This window comes from Schistocerca americana, chromosome X (genome assembly GCF_021461395.2).
Source record: "Schistocerca americana isolate TAMUIC-IGC-003095 chromosome X, iqSchAmer2.1, whole genome shotgun sequence".
Taxonomy (NCBI): Eukaryota; Metazoa; Arthropoda; class Insecta; order Orthoptera; family Acrididae; genus Schistocerca; species Schistocerca americana.
In genome coordinates, this window is record NC_060130.1 from 419,720,636 (window position 1) to 419,738,116 (window position 17,481).

The window sequence follows — 17,481 nt, forward strand, 5'->3', positions numbered from 1 at the left end:
TGCTAAAATTTAAACTCTTTCTTGGCCGAACTTAAGCTTCGTAATAGTTAATCATCCTACCGTAATCGTGTATCTGGTACGTCTAACAGATTGTGTCCATAACTATCTTTGCTTCTGATGCTTAACTTCGTGAAATACTGTTGACGTTTTTCTATACGAAACACAAAAATTCTTTTTTGCTGTGGGTGTTGTCTGTTCTCTTTCCACTCCCTACCAAATGTCATACTCTGGGTTACATCGATCAGTGCAGTGTAAGCTGTCTTCCTCGGCATTTTTTAATGGGCGCGACACCTGCGTTCTTAAAATATTCAACCGTTAGGTACATGGCTCCAAACCTGATGGATCAATTCGCATCTAATTATTATTATTCCATCAGAGCAACAATTCACTTCTTCAAATCACGGATTTTCGGAGGTACGAACTGCAGCTACGTGGTAGTATAATTCATATTCAGTCAGGTATAAAATTCGTAAGCTAGTCTTCGGTTCATGACGGTAGTCACTCTCCATCCCCTGATACCTAGAGTAGTCCATATGGTTCTCCACAAGTAAATTCTTCTGGTACTTTCGTACCGTTATGGTAGTGATTGAAGGAACCGGCTGTAAATGTAGAGATCACTGACGGTACGGTACAAGCATTGTCGGTACTACACGAAAAATGCACACTGATCCCAGCAATTAATTGTCTCATACTGGTAAAAAAGCTGCAAACCATCGAAAACACGTTTTTCTGTACAAATGTTACGCGGATTATGCATCGTGACACTTTTATATATTTAAATATATTTTAATTAACTTTTCTATGTTTGTAAGAAACTTCATTAGAGTTAAACTCGTCTGTCTTAATAAACGATCATCTTAGCAGATACTACATAGGAAGAATCTGTATAGTATATTGATATGGTATCGTCATAGGCAACTGTAAGAAGCAGGGAAACATGAGAATAAATTCACATCTCATATTCATAACTGGAGGTTAGATACTCGATAGAAGTCACGGAACTGTAAGTTAGATGGTTTAAGAATTATATTTCAATCATGTGTCATGTTCACAGCGTATTCATCCATCATTCATTCTCCTAGATTTTCATCACGACAACAGCTCACTTCTAGTGGTATAATGAGCTTTAAATGTATAATTCAATGTGACAAATTTAAAGTTACGTAGCTTGCTTCAAATAACTTCAGTTCACAATTGATAAGCGACTTTCATTACAGTATGTGCACCTGCTTTTCGGCCAGTTACAGGAATGCTTCAGTAGTGGAAAACCACGCAGGTCCTGACAGAAAGCTTCTGTCGTTCACGAATGGATTTCTGTCTTGCTCAGAGATAGGGACATATCTATTCACTACTAGAGAGGGATAATTAATGACAACTGCCACAATGAAATACACATGTTGCTTAGTAATAGAAAAATTTGACGAATGATTTCATCGCCAAGAATAAAAAATGAGACATACAAGAATGATTAGCAGGATCAGATTCGTGTAGATGTTCGACATTGACGGAGCCAGAATTAGTAAACTTAACATAGTCGTTACAGCTGCGAAGATACTGCAGACATTCGACACCCTAACTTAAATATATGATACCGAGGTATTTCAGATTCTCCTAGTTTCGAAGAGATACAACCTTTACAATTAATTATCCTCGGAGTATTACTGGAATCATGAAGTGATTTCACATTACCACTGGGTGAAATCATCTAAGAATAAAAGATATCACCACATATGCACATTGTAAATCAGCTTAATGATGAATCATAATATGAAGTGGTACTGTACACACTAGCAGTAGTTACGACGTACCTGGTAATAGAAATGCTGAAATGCGTAACCTACCACGCAAACTTAATGATCGCCGTCGTTAGTGAGGAAGCGGATCTGGGCAGATGTTTTCTTTAGCTGATTTGTACAAAACCATGCGTCATTTAGAAATACCCCAAAAGACAAACAAAAACCAAACGCCGTCCAAACAGGCCTTGAAGGCCCAACGGCGCCGGCCGGCCGCCGTGTCCTGCCCTGCCCCCATGCGTCACCGCATGCGGATGCGGAAGGGCACCTGGTCAGCACACGGCTGTTAACAGTTTTCGTGAACGGTGCAGTTATTTCTCAGTCAAGTAACTCCTCATTTGGCCTCATAGGGGCTGAGTGCACCCTGTTGCCAACAGTACTAGGCATACCCGGATGGACACCGGTGCAAGTCTTAACCAAGCTTGCCAGCGCGTAACTTTGGTGATCTGACTGGATCCTGTGTTACCACTCCGGCAAGGCGCAGAAGATAAAATTCACTCAGGTAATACAGAGATGATAGCAAGTATCAATAACTATCGATGATTTTGTTTTGCTTTATCTTCTTAGCTTCTTAGCCCATCTTCAGTAGGTTACCTTCCCTCTCTTATATTTTAGAAAGCCTGAAGATATGCAGAATAAAAGAGGAATCACTCGTTCTCTTGGTGCTTAGAAAACCTCAATGAAACAAGTCACTATCTTTATCATATAATATTTAACTTACCTTTGAGAAGCAAATACCAGTATATATCGTGGGGACAGTTACAAGGTTAGTCATGAAAATGTAATTATCACTTCGAAAACTCAGATTCTTACCATGAAACTTCTTGATGGTCTTAGTGGTTCTGCACATATTCACCCTTTAATGGGACACGTTTATCCCTACTTGGATGACTACATGGATGTCTTGGCTCTGAGCACTATGGGACTTAACTTCAGAGGTCATCAGTCCCCTAGAACTTAGAACTACTTAAACCTAACTAACCTAAGGACATAACGCACAGCCATGCCCGTGGCAGGATTCGAACCTGTGACCGTAGCGGTCACGTGGTTTCAGACTCTAGCACCTAGAACCGCTCGGCCACTCCGACCGGCGGGTGTCTTGGTTGCAGAACTGTGCATTATGGCAGTTGAAAAAACGTTCTACCTCGAAGACCAGAACTGCCGGTCACGCAGTGTTTTCTTCTTCCGAGGGAAGTGAAAGATTCCAATGGATACCATGTCAGGAGAATACGGAGCTGAAGAATATTTTAATGGACCAAAGTGGCATCGTGTGAGACTGTCCTGTGCGCTAAGAGCCGGGGTATTTTCGAGAGACAAAAACACCAACATGGACAGCCACCCGCCACGGTCTGCTTTAGCAGCCACACGTAACATCGTCAGGAGACTTCGGTAGTATGTTTATACTACCGTTTGCCCATTACGCAACCAATTTGGTAGCACCACACCATGGAGGCGGAAGAAAAGCTCAGATTCATTTTGCTCGATAATGGTAGCGTCTTCACCTTTTTCGGCGGTAGTGAATCCACATGTTTGCACTGTTTTCTTCATTCCTTTGTCACGTTTAAGAAGTCTTGGAATACATTTCAAACTGATCCATGACTGAGTTTCACTTTAAAAGAGTTTTGTTTCCAGTGTTCAATAATAGGTCAACCACCGGCGCGAATAACCACGCTTGTTAGTATGCTTCTAGGGGGATTCGGGCAGGTGCACCGGCCCCAGGTTGAATACAGCCGGCAGATTAACGACGTAGATCGGTGCTCCGATTAGCATAGACGTGGTTTGTACGGGGTTTCCCGCATTCGACTAAGTGGTTGCCAGGTTGTTACTCAACTCCCACCATACTTACATGATGCGCAAACATATGGGAAAAGTTCGCACTCTTTCACACGAATAATATTATATGCATTCAGTTGGGGTACAAAAAGGGCATCTGGCCACCCTTTAATTAAAAAATGCCAAATCAAATACCAAGCCGATCCCGCTTATATGCGGGACAAAGGTACAAGAGAAATAGAAAATTTAATAGTAGGTCCACACAATCATGTTACTTAAGATCATTTCCGTCTGTTTCCATGCACCCAGGTCGACATAAGACATGGCATGAGGGTCCTGTGATCAGGTTGGATAAATAAATGAAATGGACATAAAGAATAAAACTCACTGATGATAGATGATGCATCCGAAACGAAGTTCTACATTTTTTTTTTTTTTTTTTTTTTTTTTTTTTTTAAGCAAAGGTTTTACAATTCGTGTTTGGCCACCATGGCGTGCAGAAGTCCACTGCGGCTGTCAACGGCGGAGTGCCAGTTTACTGTGGAGTGTCTCTTGTGACACAGGAAAGTGTATCCTGAACTGTGAGTACCATATTTTTCTCGTGAAGAGACATCATGATTGTAACACCGCAAATCCTGCCCTCTCGCTGTTCAGAGATTGGTAATTAATGATGTAAAGTTGCTTGATGTAGAGGTGTTAGGTGATCATATTGACAATACGTTGAACAGTACATATAAAAAATGTATAGACAGTAACATTTGTGAACGAATAGCAAGGATCGCCAAAAGTAGCATAAAATTTAAGTCTAATAATGGTTCTGTTAACACAATATCAGTAACGTACGATGGTCTTGGCTTGCGGCGTATGAGATACTGTGATTTACTGTTCCAAGTTCCCTCGAAGAGATCAAAGAAATGTTTAGTTTATATGGGACAGTTTATGCTATCAGAGGAGAAGTGTGGCCAGAAAACTTTTGGCATGACACGCTCAGTGGGAATAGAACAGCTAAAGTAAAATTACAAGATCACATACCATGTTCTGTGTGTCTATGCGATCAGAGAGCAAATGTTTTATATGAAAATCAGTCCCTCATGTGCATCGTATGCAATTACACTAAACACCTGAGGGGAAAGTGTGACGGTAGGCACCCTGTACAATCGTTAATTGAGAGGAGTCCACCTGGCCGCTATCGACAGGGGACCTCAAGTTGATTCCGTATTTCTAGATTTCCGGAAAGCTTTTGACACCGTTCCTCACAAGCGACTTCTAACCAAGCTGCAGGCCTATGGGGTATCGTCTCAGTTGTGCGACTGGATTCGTGATTTCCTGTCAGGAAGGTCGCAGTTCGTAGTAATAGACGGCAAATCATCGGGTAAAACTGAAATGATATCAGGTGTTCCCCAGGGAAGCGTCCTGGGACCTCTGCTGTTCCTGATCTGTATTAATGACCTGGGTGACAATCTGAGCAGTTCTCTTAGGTTGTTCGCAGATGATGCTGTAATTTACCATCTAGTAAGGTCATCCGAAGACCAGTATCAGTTGCAAAGTGATTTAGAAAAGATTGCTGTATGGTGTGGTAGGTGGCAGTTGACGCTAAATAACGAAAAGTGTGAGGTGATCCACATGAGTTCCAAAAGAAATCCGTTGGAATTCGATTATTCGATAAATAGTACAATTCTCAAGGGTGTCAATTCAACTAAGTACCTGGGTGTTAAAATTACGAACAACTTCAGTTGGAAAGACCACATAGATAATATTGTGGGGAAGGCGAGCCAAAGGTTGCGTTTCATTGGCAGTACACTTAGAAGATGCAACAAGTCCACTAAAGAGACAGCTTACACTACGCTCGTTCGTCCTCTGTTAGAATACTGCTGCGCGGTGTGGGATCCTTACCAGGTGGGATTGACGGAGGACATCGAAAGCGTGCAAAAAAGGGCAGCTCGTTTTGTATTATCACGTAATAGGGGAAGAGAGTGTGGCAGATATGATACGCGAGTTGGGAAGGAAGTCATTAAAGCAAAGACGTTTTTCGTCGCGGCGAGATCTATTTACGAAATTTCAGTCACCAACTTTCTCTTCCGAATGCGAAAATATGTTGTTGAGCCCAACCTACATAGGTAGGAATGATCATCAAAATAAAATAAGAGAAATCAGAGCTCGAACAGAAACGTTTAGGTGTTCGTTTCTCCCGCGCACTGTTCGGGGGTGGAATGGTAGAGAGATAGTATGATTGTGGTTCGATGAACCCTCTGCCAAGCACTTAAATGTGAATTGCAGAGTAATCATGTAGAATCAATAGACAACTGTTTTGTCAGCGTTGAACGTCCCCACTGTGGGTGCGTCAGGGCCTCCCAGCGGGAGCAACGTGGATGAAAAAGCTACAGAATGCATCCACGGCCAGCAAGAGACCCGAGCGGAGAGAGAGAGCAATAAATGAGATCACACAAGTAACTCAGTCGACAAGGTACGCAGCGTAGTCAGTAACAATACAAGTGATGAGGAACACCGGAATGCACCTACGCAAGTGGAAGAGAATTCGGAGTAGGCTGCGAGTCTTATGAAACTACCGCCGCAGAGCAAGGGAACGGAATGGAGAGCGGCTTAGCAAATGATAGAAGTAAATTAATAGACGAAACTGATATCATCGTCACTGCCAACGTACAGCAACAGGAACATGGGAATGCGCCTCTGGAAGTACAAGAGGATGTAGAGATGGCAGCAATCATTGGTGACTGTAAAACAGTGAATCTAGGTATTCTGATTACGCAGAAATCAAATGCGACGACGAATCAGTGTACGATAAAAGCACCATGCTGGAAAAAGCCGCGAGAAATGGACGAGCTACCAAAATCTCTTCTACTCTGCGACATTCTTCACAATATCCTTGGCTGAAGCACTACCTAGCAACAATATCCTGTTTAAAACAGATAAGGCAAGTAGCGAAGAAGCAGAGAAGATAAATCCAAAATAAAATCTCTTCTATGAAGTATTATAAAACACAAAGATTGACAATGGAATCGTGCTAATCTCTGTTTTATATGACAAGCAATTTCATGAGTTGCAAGAAAAGACTAGCGATCAAAATATTGTATCCGGCACCACTAGAGGAAGTCTAGCTTCGAGTGTGGAACAGATTCTAATGATACTCTATAGTTTACGTATTCAAACTGTCAGTGCGGTGAACACTGCGTATGCAAAATGTATAAATAACGACCTATGTGAACGTATGGTCTCCTGTCACCAATGACAGAGTAGAATTTGAGCTTAATTCTGGGTCTATTAGCATAGTTTCACCAATTTACCCAGTTCTTGGCTTGCATAATGCTGTGGATGACACTGAAATAACTGAAATGGAACTCAACTGAATATGTGAAATACAGGCACACCTTTTCTATTTAATGTGAGTACTTCAGTGGTGAATGTAAGTGTGGGTAATGGACTGTTTCAAAAGTATCGTACTGAATTTAAGAAGCCCTCTGTTTTGCTGCTTTTGACTGCTACACCAGATTTTTTTTAAATGTAAAGAGTCTGTATTCCCCTACAAGAAGTCTTAAGAATTCCTACAACTTGCAATTTTCTGTTCTTTCTAAAATGATTGAGTGTTCTCCTGTCCGTATTTTGTTTGTAGTACTGTATAACCTAAGACCGCCCCATTGGTTAAATGTACTTACACACAATAACACGAACAGTTAAACACTAAGCTACGAATGTAATGGCTTTTCTAGTGGTCATAGAGATTTGCTGCGGGACTCTCAAATGTTTAATAGTACACGGAAGAGCATCAGGGCAGCCCTTAAATCAGCTATGCAAAATCCGATAGTAAATCTACCCTGTCTAGACGCGGGACAAAGACACAAGAAGAAAAGAAGTTTAATAGCAAGAGAGGGCATGAAGATGATAACCTGGTCAGGTTAAATAAATAAAGTGGATATACAGAATACAGCACACTGATGATTGACGTCGCGTTCGAAACTGGTTCCGATAGTAAAATCATCCGTTTATTAAAGGACGGTACGTATCGTTGCTGTCACATCTACAGGTTGAATGAACTAAAAACTGCACTGCAAATATTGCAGAAATGGAAAGTACTATTGATGCTCTGTTTTCACAGTGTGGATTGGTAATCAGGGAATTGTTTTCTTAACCAATCGAGAGATTGTAATGACAATTGGAAAGTGTACTGTTTGTGCAAACATACACCTTTTTTAATGGAAAGACTCCTATTTAGATCTACATCTACATGGGTACTCTGCAAATCACACTTATGTGCCCGACGGAGGGTTCGTTGAACCACCTTCACAATAACTCTGTATTATTCCAATCTCGAACAGCGCTCGGAAAAATCGAACGCCTATATCTTCCCGCGTGAACTCTAATTTCCTTTATTTTATTATGATTATTGTTTCTTCCTCTATAGGTCGGCGTCAAAAAAATATTTGCGCATTCGGAGAAGAAAGTTGGTGATTGAAATTTCGTGAGAACATACCGCCGCAACGAGGAACACCTCTGTTTTAATTATGTCCACCCCAAATACTGTATCATTTCCGTGGCACGCTCTCCCCTTTTTCGGGATGAAACGAAACGTGCTGCTCTTTTTTGAACATTCTCGATGTACACCGTCACTCCTATCTGGTAAGGATCTCGTACCGCGCAGCAGTACTCCAAAAGAGGACGAACAAGCGTGGTGTACGCAGTCTCTTTAGTAGACATGTTACATTTTCTAAGTATTCTGTAAATAAAACGCAGTATTTGGGTTTCCTTCCTCACAAAATTTTCTATGTGTTCTCTCCAATTTAAGTTGTTTGTATCTATAATTTCTAGGTATTTAGTTGAATTTACGAGCCTTTGATTTGACTGATTTATCGTGTAATCTGAGTTTAACGGATTAGTTTTAGCACATGTGTCAATGACGTCACACTTTTCATTATTTAGGGTCAATTGTCAGTTTTTGGACTATACAGATATATTTTCTAAATCGTTTTGCAATTTTTTTTATCATCTGATCACTTAACTCGACTATAAACGACTGCATCATCCGCAAACAACGTAAGACGGCTGCTCAGATTGTCCCCTAAATCGTTTATATAGGTAAGGAACAGTAGCCAATAAGACTACCCTGTGAACGACAGAAATCACTTCTTTTTTACTCGATGACTTTCTGTCGGTTGGTACGAACTGCGATCTCTGTGGCAGGAAATCACGAATCCGGTCACATAACTAAGGCGATATTCCATAAGCACTCAATTTCACTAAAAGCCGTTTGTGTAGCACAGTGCCAGAAGCCTTCTGGAACTCTACAAATAAGGAATCCATTTGAAATCCCTTGTGAATAGCATTCAACACATCGTACGAGTAAAGAGCCACTTGTTTTTCACAAGAATGATGTTTCCTAAATCCATGTTAATGTGTGTCTATAGACTGTTCTCATCGAGGTAACTCATAACGCTCCAACACAATATATGTTTCAAAATCTTGCTGTATACTGGCGTCAATGATATATGCCTGTAATTTAGCGGATTGCTCCTACTACCTTCCTTGAATTTTAGTGTGACCTGTGCTACTTTCCAGTCCTTGGGTACGGATCTTTCGTCTCGGGAGCGGATGTATATGGTATTTAACTATGAAGCTATTGTATCAGCGTACTCTGGAAGGAACCTAACTGGTATACAGACTGGTCCGGAAGATTTGTTGTTATTATGTGATTTAAGTTGTTTCACTACACCTAGGATATCTACTTCTAGATTACTCGTGGTGGCAGCTGTTCTTGATTCGAATTCTGGAAAATTTACTTCTTCTCCTATGGTGAACGAATTTCGGAAGGTTGTATTTAGTAACTCTGCCTTAGCAGCACTGACATCGGCAGTATTTCCATTGCTGTTGCACAGAGAAGGAATCGATTGTGTGTTGCCACTAGCATACTTTACATACTTCCAGAATCTCTTTGGACTTCTGCCAGGTTTCGAGACAAAGTTTCGTTGTGGAAACTATTATAGGCCTCTCACACTGAAGTCCTCGCTAAATTTCGAGCTCCTGCAAAAGTTCACCAGTCTTGGATATTTTGCGTTCGTTTAAATTTGGTATGCTTTTTTCGTTGATTTTGCAACAGCGTTCTGACCCGTTTTGTGAACTACAGGGGATCAGCTCCATCGTTTATTAATTTATTTGGTACAAATCTTTCAATTGCTGTCGATACAACGTATTTGAATTCAAGCCACAGCTGGTCTGCGCTTACGTTATCAATTTGAATGGAGTGGAGATTGTCTCCAAGAAAGGCGTCAAGTAAAATTTTTTATGCTTTTTTGAATAGGTACACTTTTCGTTTATTTGTGGAGGATTTGGGGTGGAATATTTAGTCTGGCTACGGAAACCCTGTATTAAGAATCTAAAAGTAGAGTGAATTAGAATTTCAGTGGTGTTTGTTGCAAGAACCTACTGTAGTTCGAGTCGTCTACCACTTATAGTATTTTGAAAAGTTTCTACACCGACACATGTTTGTGGCATTCAACCTGTGTAGTTGCTCGGTATGAAGTTGTATGGTTGTTTACAGTGTGCTTGTGTGTTCCGTGAATGCATTGTGACTTGCTAATCTGTTAGTGTGTGACAGTCCACGCAGTAGGTTGTGCCTGGATGATGGGATTTACCAATGCAGAAAAAGCCGACGTGCTCATGGTGAATCGAGAGTGTAGGGAAAATACAATTCGTTCTCATTTATCAGCCTCTCTAACTAGTTACGTTTATGTGATGTTCTAACACCTAAGCAACGTAACAGAAGGAAACAAATGACAACAGAAAAGTGGGAAAGTAATGTTCTTGCTGCTGCTGCAGTTGAGCTTCACGTTTCTTCCTGCGCAATCCCACGAGAAACTGGCATAAGTCAGGCAAGTGTCCCACGCATTCTCCATCAACATGGGACCCATCTATACCACATCTCTCTCAATCATGATCTGCATGGATAAAATTATGAGAATCGTCTTAATTTCTGTATATGGACATGACGGCGGAATACTACGGATGTTTCATGTATCTTGTTTAGTGACGAAGCCACATTTAACAATCACGGTCAGGTACACCGCCGAAACGTGCACTATTGATTTGTTAATAATATCTGCTGGCTTCATAAAGTAGAACTCCAGCGTCCATGGAGTGTAAACGTGTGATGTTAGATAGTGAATCATCAGCTCATAGGCCCGTTTTTCACAGACGGAACACTGAACGAGCCCAAGTATTGGAGCCTCGTGAAAGTCCATCTTCCACGGATGCTAGAAGACCTTCGTCTGCAGACTAGGAGGAACTTATGGTACCAACATGATGGCTGTCCAGTCCATAGTCCACGAAGCACTACAGCACGTCTTCTGTTTCCCAATCGTTCGATTGGACGCAGAGGACTTGTACCTTGGCCCACCCGTTCCCCGTATTTGACACCTAAAGATTTTTTTTTAGTGGAGAAAGCTGAAAGACGCTTTCTACAACGGTATACCAACTACACCCGATGATATGCAACGACGTATTACCTCAGCCTACTCGGATATCTCCGCTGAAATGTTAGCGTGCGTACCGTAGTCGTTCCATACCAGACTGGAAGCCTGTATCGCTGCTGTCGGTGGCCATTTTGAACACATCGCTTGTCTCGTTACTAGTGAGATTCCACATAATTAGTGTGTGCCCTTGTGTTGTTCTTTAGTGGGTGTTACCACAAGTATTGCACAAGTTTCGGTGTTGGAACTTTTCAAAATGCGGTATCTCGTAAACCACTCACACTAGAATCCTGAACAGACTCCACTGATTTTCTAATTTACCCTACTTGTATATTTTTAACGCCAATAGGCATTGTTCCATTTAGAAAAGCGTATGTTTGCTCAAAATACACTTTCTAGGTACTATTACCATATATTGATTGACTAAAAATACGAGCCCCAGACTAACAGTTCATTCTATGAAAACCGCACATCAATAGCTCTTTCCATTTCCGCAATATTTGCGGTGCAAATTTTAGGTGATTCACCTTATACATAGAGTACAGTTACGAAATTCCACACAAAACAACGTTTTTTTATTTGCACAAAAGGGATTTTATCAGTTTTTTGAGTATACGTAATAATAATACAGAGACGCAAAACTATACTGAAATATTTCAGCGCGGAAAACTCAGTGCGAATGAAGACATTTCCGTTCTAACCTGGAGGCTGGGATGAATATTCATGTTACGCTAGTACTATTACGTTGTTCAGTTATAAAGGGATTCCGCGCTGCGCAATCTTTCAATACTTAATTAGGTTATCACAACTCCAGTACCGAAGCTCTTACAAGTGCTCTGGCGGAGGAAAAGCTTCGCTCTGTCCATTTATCTTAACGCAACTGCGATCGTGTGCTCTTCCTTCAATTATCCGCGCAACCTTGAGCGAGAAAATCATTACGTTTGCAGAACGCTTCGGGAACGCTTGGACGCTCGCAGTCTCGGAGGAAATAAGGAGCCTATCCTGACTAAGGCAGCAAATGGCTTCGACAGGACAGAGGGAAACAATTATGGTAATTGGGGCCCCCTATTGTGGCACAGGGATTTCACGCTTCATTTGCTCCCGTAATGGGGTTAATGGTAAGTGGAATGAGGCCGTTTGAGGTGCTCAAGTGAGTCAGTTACCTCCGAACACACTGAACAGGATTATGAAGTATAGCTTCCACGTGGTACACAGGTTAACGTAAACACGCGAAACAAATTCATAGCTGAATGCTTCAGACGTTCCTTTCGCCAAGAATCATCTATGAACTTGAGAGAAATTACTCATTAATAGAATGGAGCCCCCTGGGCTGCAGGACAGGAGGTTGGGGGGGGGGGGGGGGGAGTGGGGAAGGAATGGGGTAGTTGATACCAGTGAGAATTCATTTATTTTGCGAATATGACTATTATATGTAACTTCATAGTCCGTGTTTTTATGACCTAAAATACCTGGAAAATTATTACTAAAATAACCTGAAAATCGTGATAAAATGAGATAAAGATTATATGAAACATATAAATAGTGAGGTATAAACGGTGCTTAGAATTGAAATTACAAATATAATTATTAGTTTAAAATCGCAATGTATTCCTTCAAGACGTCTCATTCTTTCAAAATGTACGAAAATTGTGTAACCATCACAGAGCTATTGCAGTGTATGACACACTCAGCAAACAGATGTACTAGAAAGTAAGGAAACATCCGTTACGAGCAACACCTGCTTGTAGTTAGAAAATGTTTCAACAGTTTCCGAAACAACTAGAACGTGCAGTTTGATATTTTCTCTTACTTTCTAAAACGAGTTTATGAATCGACACACGAATATTGATATTTCACATATGGGCAGCACAGAGAATGTCCACTAGCATGTAAACTTCCACAAGTCGCTTGCAGAGCCAACTTCTGCAGGTTGTTGGACGTGGAGACACCTCCAGCGCCGGCCGGAGTACCCGAGCGATTCTACGCGCTAAAATCTGGAACCCTCGCGACCGCTACGGTCGCAGGTTCGAATTCTGACTCGGGCGTGGATGTGTGTGATGTCCTAAGGTTAGTTAGGTTTGAGTAGTTGTAAGTTCTAGGGGACTGATGACCTCAGCAGTTAAGTCCCATAGTGTCCAGAGCCATTTTAACCAACAGCTCTAGCAAGTCAACTTCCGCATGTTTCACCAACGTGCAGAAGCAGCTTTCTCGAGTGAATGGACACATTTTCTTGCACCATGTTGCAGGTACTTTCCGAAACTGCCAGTTGCTGTTTGCTTTTCTCGAACTCTCAGAAATTTTATGTGTTCAGTACCCGCTCGAAAATGACAGTGTCGAGAAGGAGAATGGCACAAAGGCAGATGGTGCAAAACAAGTACCCCACTGGAAACCTTGAAATTTGGTCACCACAGCCAAACGAGCGTAAAATTAATTTTCAGTTTACTTTCTTTCAACAGAAGTAGAAGTAGAATGACAATACAAATGTTTTTAAGTTTTAGCTGATATTTTAATGTTAGCATCAAAAGTAATGAACAATTTGTATAATGTTTGTAAACATCAAAATGTAACTAAAAGGCCATTACTTGATGGAAAACCTGTAGCATACGGAATTTTCGTATCCTGATATCGAATATTTGGTTTTAAAATAGACAAGAGATGCTTGACACTAGCACAGGACAACCTCAGAAAGATATAAATTTGAGAAAAGTCTAGTGGCTTTATTTCATTCATTAGTGTATCTTGATAACTTAAATACGTACTCCTCTGGAGCCATTTCTTGACGGAAAAATTTTCCATAATTTTGTTTTTCGTGCCGATATTTCTTCAGTGATAATAATGAAAGATCGGTGGTAGCTGATGCGTTTTTAAGTTCGACGCTGTAAACTTCCACTTGTGTATCTCAAGGCGCAATTCTAGTGGAAATCCTCCTCCAGGTACTTGCAAAAAGTTCATAAAATTAATTTGCCGAAGTAACTTCCACAAATAAAGTTGTGCAAGTTTTTGTTGTGATGTTAACACCACAGCAAGTGCTTGTGAGGTTACTTGCGGAAGTTAATTGCTAGTGGACACACACCTTTTCTTTTAGTACAATAGCGATATTTGTGTTTCAGTAGCCATTCCTTGTAGGAAACGTTAGCGACATGAATGCTGCTGAAACAAGTCGCACCCATCCATACTCCTGCACATCTACCACCGTATTGTTGCTAACGTCAGGTTACATGGTACAAGTTAACAGAAAGTGACAATGATAATAAACAGATAAAACATCAGTACATTTTCAACGCATACGAATACATTCTTGAGGAACGTTGTTGCGGTTTTCCTAGAGGTGTGTGCATTTTCGTCCTTGCTGACATTAAACGAATGAGTTATTATCACCAGTGGACAAAAATGAAAAAGAAAATGAGATAAAATCTTAAGTATGACATCCTCCTGGAAAAACTGAATTTAATATCCTGTAGCAGAATACTCGGGATTTTGTTACTTGCGAACAGTGCTTAGCTCATAAGGAAAGAATGATTACGTGTGAAGAGACTTCAGGCATTACCAACAAGCTATAAAAAAATGATATGCAGCAGCCGAAACAACAACGTATGTACACCATCCCATTAAGAGTTACAGCAACTGTGAGGTTTCTGTTTCGGAAATGTTGCCTTCCAAGGGAACAAAAAAGTCGCTCTCCCAGTTCCATCGTTACTAGAAGCGCACATATTCATAATTTTCAAATGACTATTGACAGTTGGCGTTTAGTTGAGCACTGCACGTCAGAGTCTGGCGTTACAATTCGGGCATTGATCGATATGACATCACGGTAATTCATGATTGGCGAGATAATGATGGCGTAGATAGGATGCGATTCAATGATAGTGACTTGGAAATGAGCGTTATCAGCTCCTTAGGAGCCACAAGCCACTGCCGTGTTTCCAGGCGTCATTCATATCGTTATGTCTCGAAGTCATGATGTGATGGTTTTGAGACGTACGACAGGAAGGATAAAAATCGACTGCCAGCGTCTTGTATCGTTGAATGAAAGGTAGGCAACCGTAATGACATGCGGAGCGTGTAACACTTTCCTCAAGTCTGAGCTTTGTAGCACTCACAGTTTCTGTATCGTATCTAAAGCAATGAAGGACCACTCAGGTACACGCGTGCTGTAAAATGAGGCGATATTATTTCAAAAAGATCAAAAAAGTTCGCAGTTACTATACAGCGTAATTGTGGAACGCTATTCGAGCGGTCTAGGGCGCTGCAGTCATGGACTGTGCGGCTGGTCCCGGCGGAGGTTCGAGTCCTTCCTCGGGCATGGGTGTGTGTGTTTGTCCTTAGGATAATATAGGTTAAGTAGTGTGTAAGCTTAGTGACTGATGACCTTAGCAGTTAAGTCCCATAAGATTTCACACACATTTGAACCTTTTAGCCGGCCGGGGTGGCCGAATGGTTCTAGGTGCTACAGTCTGGAACCGTGCGACCGCTACGGTCGCAGGTTCGAATCCTGCCTCGGGCATGGATGTGTGTGATGTCCTTAGGTTAGTTAGGTTTCAGTAGTTCTAAGTTCTAGGGGACTGATGACCTCAGTAGTTAAGTCCCATAGTGCTCAGAGCTATTAGTGGAACGCTATTGTTAGGTGCATTACATTCAACGAAGCTTTCACCAAATTAAAAGTAGATTTGACCGTATGTAATGATATGTTATTTCTGAACTGTTAATTCAAATCCAGTTGTGTTCACCGCATGAGCATTTGTTTTGATGTGCTCAAACAATCTGAATGACCATAAAATTGTTTTCTTTCCATTAAAATTATATATATGATATCACTTCCAAGAGTCGTCATGTGCAGTTTCTACGGTGTTTCGGCAGATATTTGCAGTGCGTAGCTGGAGGTAGCCCAAACAAATACCGCTCATTAAGTCTTTCATGCGACGTTCGATGTCAACGGAAACAGACCGCCATACACCAGCGCTGCTCACTTGCTGCTGCAATTCTAATTTTACCACCAATGCTAATGTTGTGGACTGGCAAGACAGCTAATCCACAGTGACGGGTAACCGAAAGGCACGCGCTTAAACTCACGCAGGCTGGCGTGAGGTCTGAAACAGGATACGTAATGAATGCTGTAAAGAAAAGTACGTAGCTTCTGGAATACTTAACTTTAATCCACAATTGATGAACATTGGTCTTGCTACTGTACATGCTTCATTAGATACATAGCAAAGGATAAATGGCTCCTTGCTAGGTCGTAGCAATTGACTTAGCTGTAGGCTATGCTAACTATCATCTCGGCAAATGAGAGCGTAATTCTCAGTGAACCTTTCCTAGCAAAGTCGGCTGTACAACTGGGGCGAGTGCTAGTAAGTCTCTCTAGACCTGCCGTGTGGCGGCGCTCGGTCTGCAATTACTGACAGTGGCAACACGCAGGTCCGTCGTATACTAGCGGACCGCGGCCGATTTAAAAGCGACCACCTAGCAAGTGTGGTGCCTGGCGGTGACACCACAGTTAATACATACCGATAAACCGAAGTTTTACTATGTATTATAATGCATATAGATAAAACGACTACCGCATTAACTAATCTGGGGCCGCACTATCGAATGGGCACTTAAAAGTCCACTAGAAAAATCATTTTATGTGTAACGAGAAAGAAACCGACGCTTTCAGTCGACACTGGACGTCGCGTGGATATGTTAAGCAGTATTCGTATGAGCTGTTTCCCGCTACAAACTGCAAAAACGAGCCGGCCGAAGTGGCCGTGTGGTTAAAGGCGCTGCAGTCTGGAACCGCAAGAGCGCTACGGTCGCAGGTTCGAATCCTGCCTCGGGCATGGATGTTTGTGACGTCCTTAGGTTACTTAGGTTTAAGTAGTTCTAAGTTGTAGGGGACTAATGACCTCAGCAGTTGAGTCCCATAGTGCTCATAGCCGATTGAACCATTTTTTTTCTTTTTTTTGCAAAAACGAAATAGCAAATATCTCCCGAAACACCACTGAAAATATGCCTGACAGCTCTTAGGAGAGACACCCGGTACATATACAGAGAGTGGCCAGAAACAGTCTGGAAAGCTTGTAAGGGTGTTGCATTTCAAGGTTTTGCTGATAAATAATTGTTAAGAAAAAAAATTTCGATACAGTGCGCCGTTTCCGAGTTAATTATTATTGAAGCAGCCAATCAACTCGTTGAGCGCGCAAATTGAGCAAGATACAACTGTTGTCCGTTGTTCTCGTACCGTAGCTGATTACGGACGATACTGCTAAACCTCTGGATCGAGTTCGATTCTTACTACCGTGCCATGTGAAATTTTTGTATAGCTCTCTTGTTCTGTTTCACGAAACCAAACGAAGGACACATTGGCGACACCGTCTCTGGCGGGTCGCTTGAATGTGTGCACGCAACGCCCTGATTGGCTAACTTCAGAACTAATTAACTGGGAGACGGTGCCATGTATG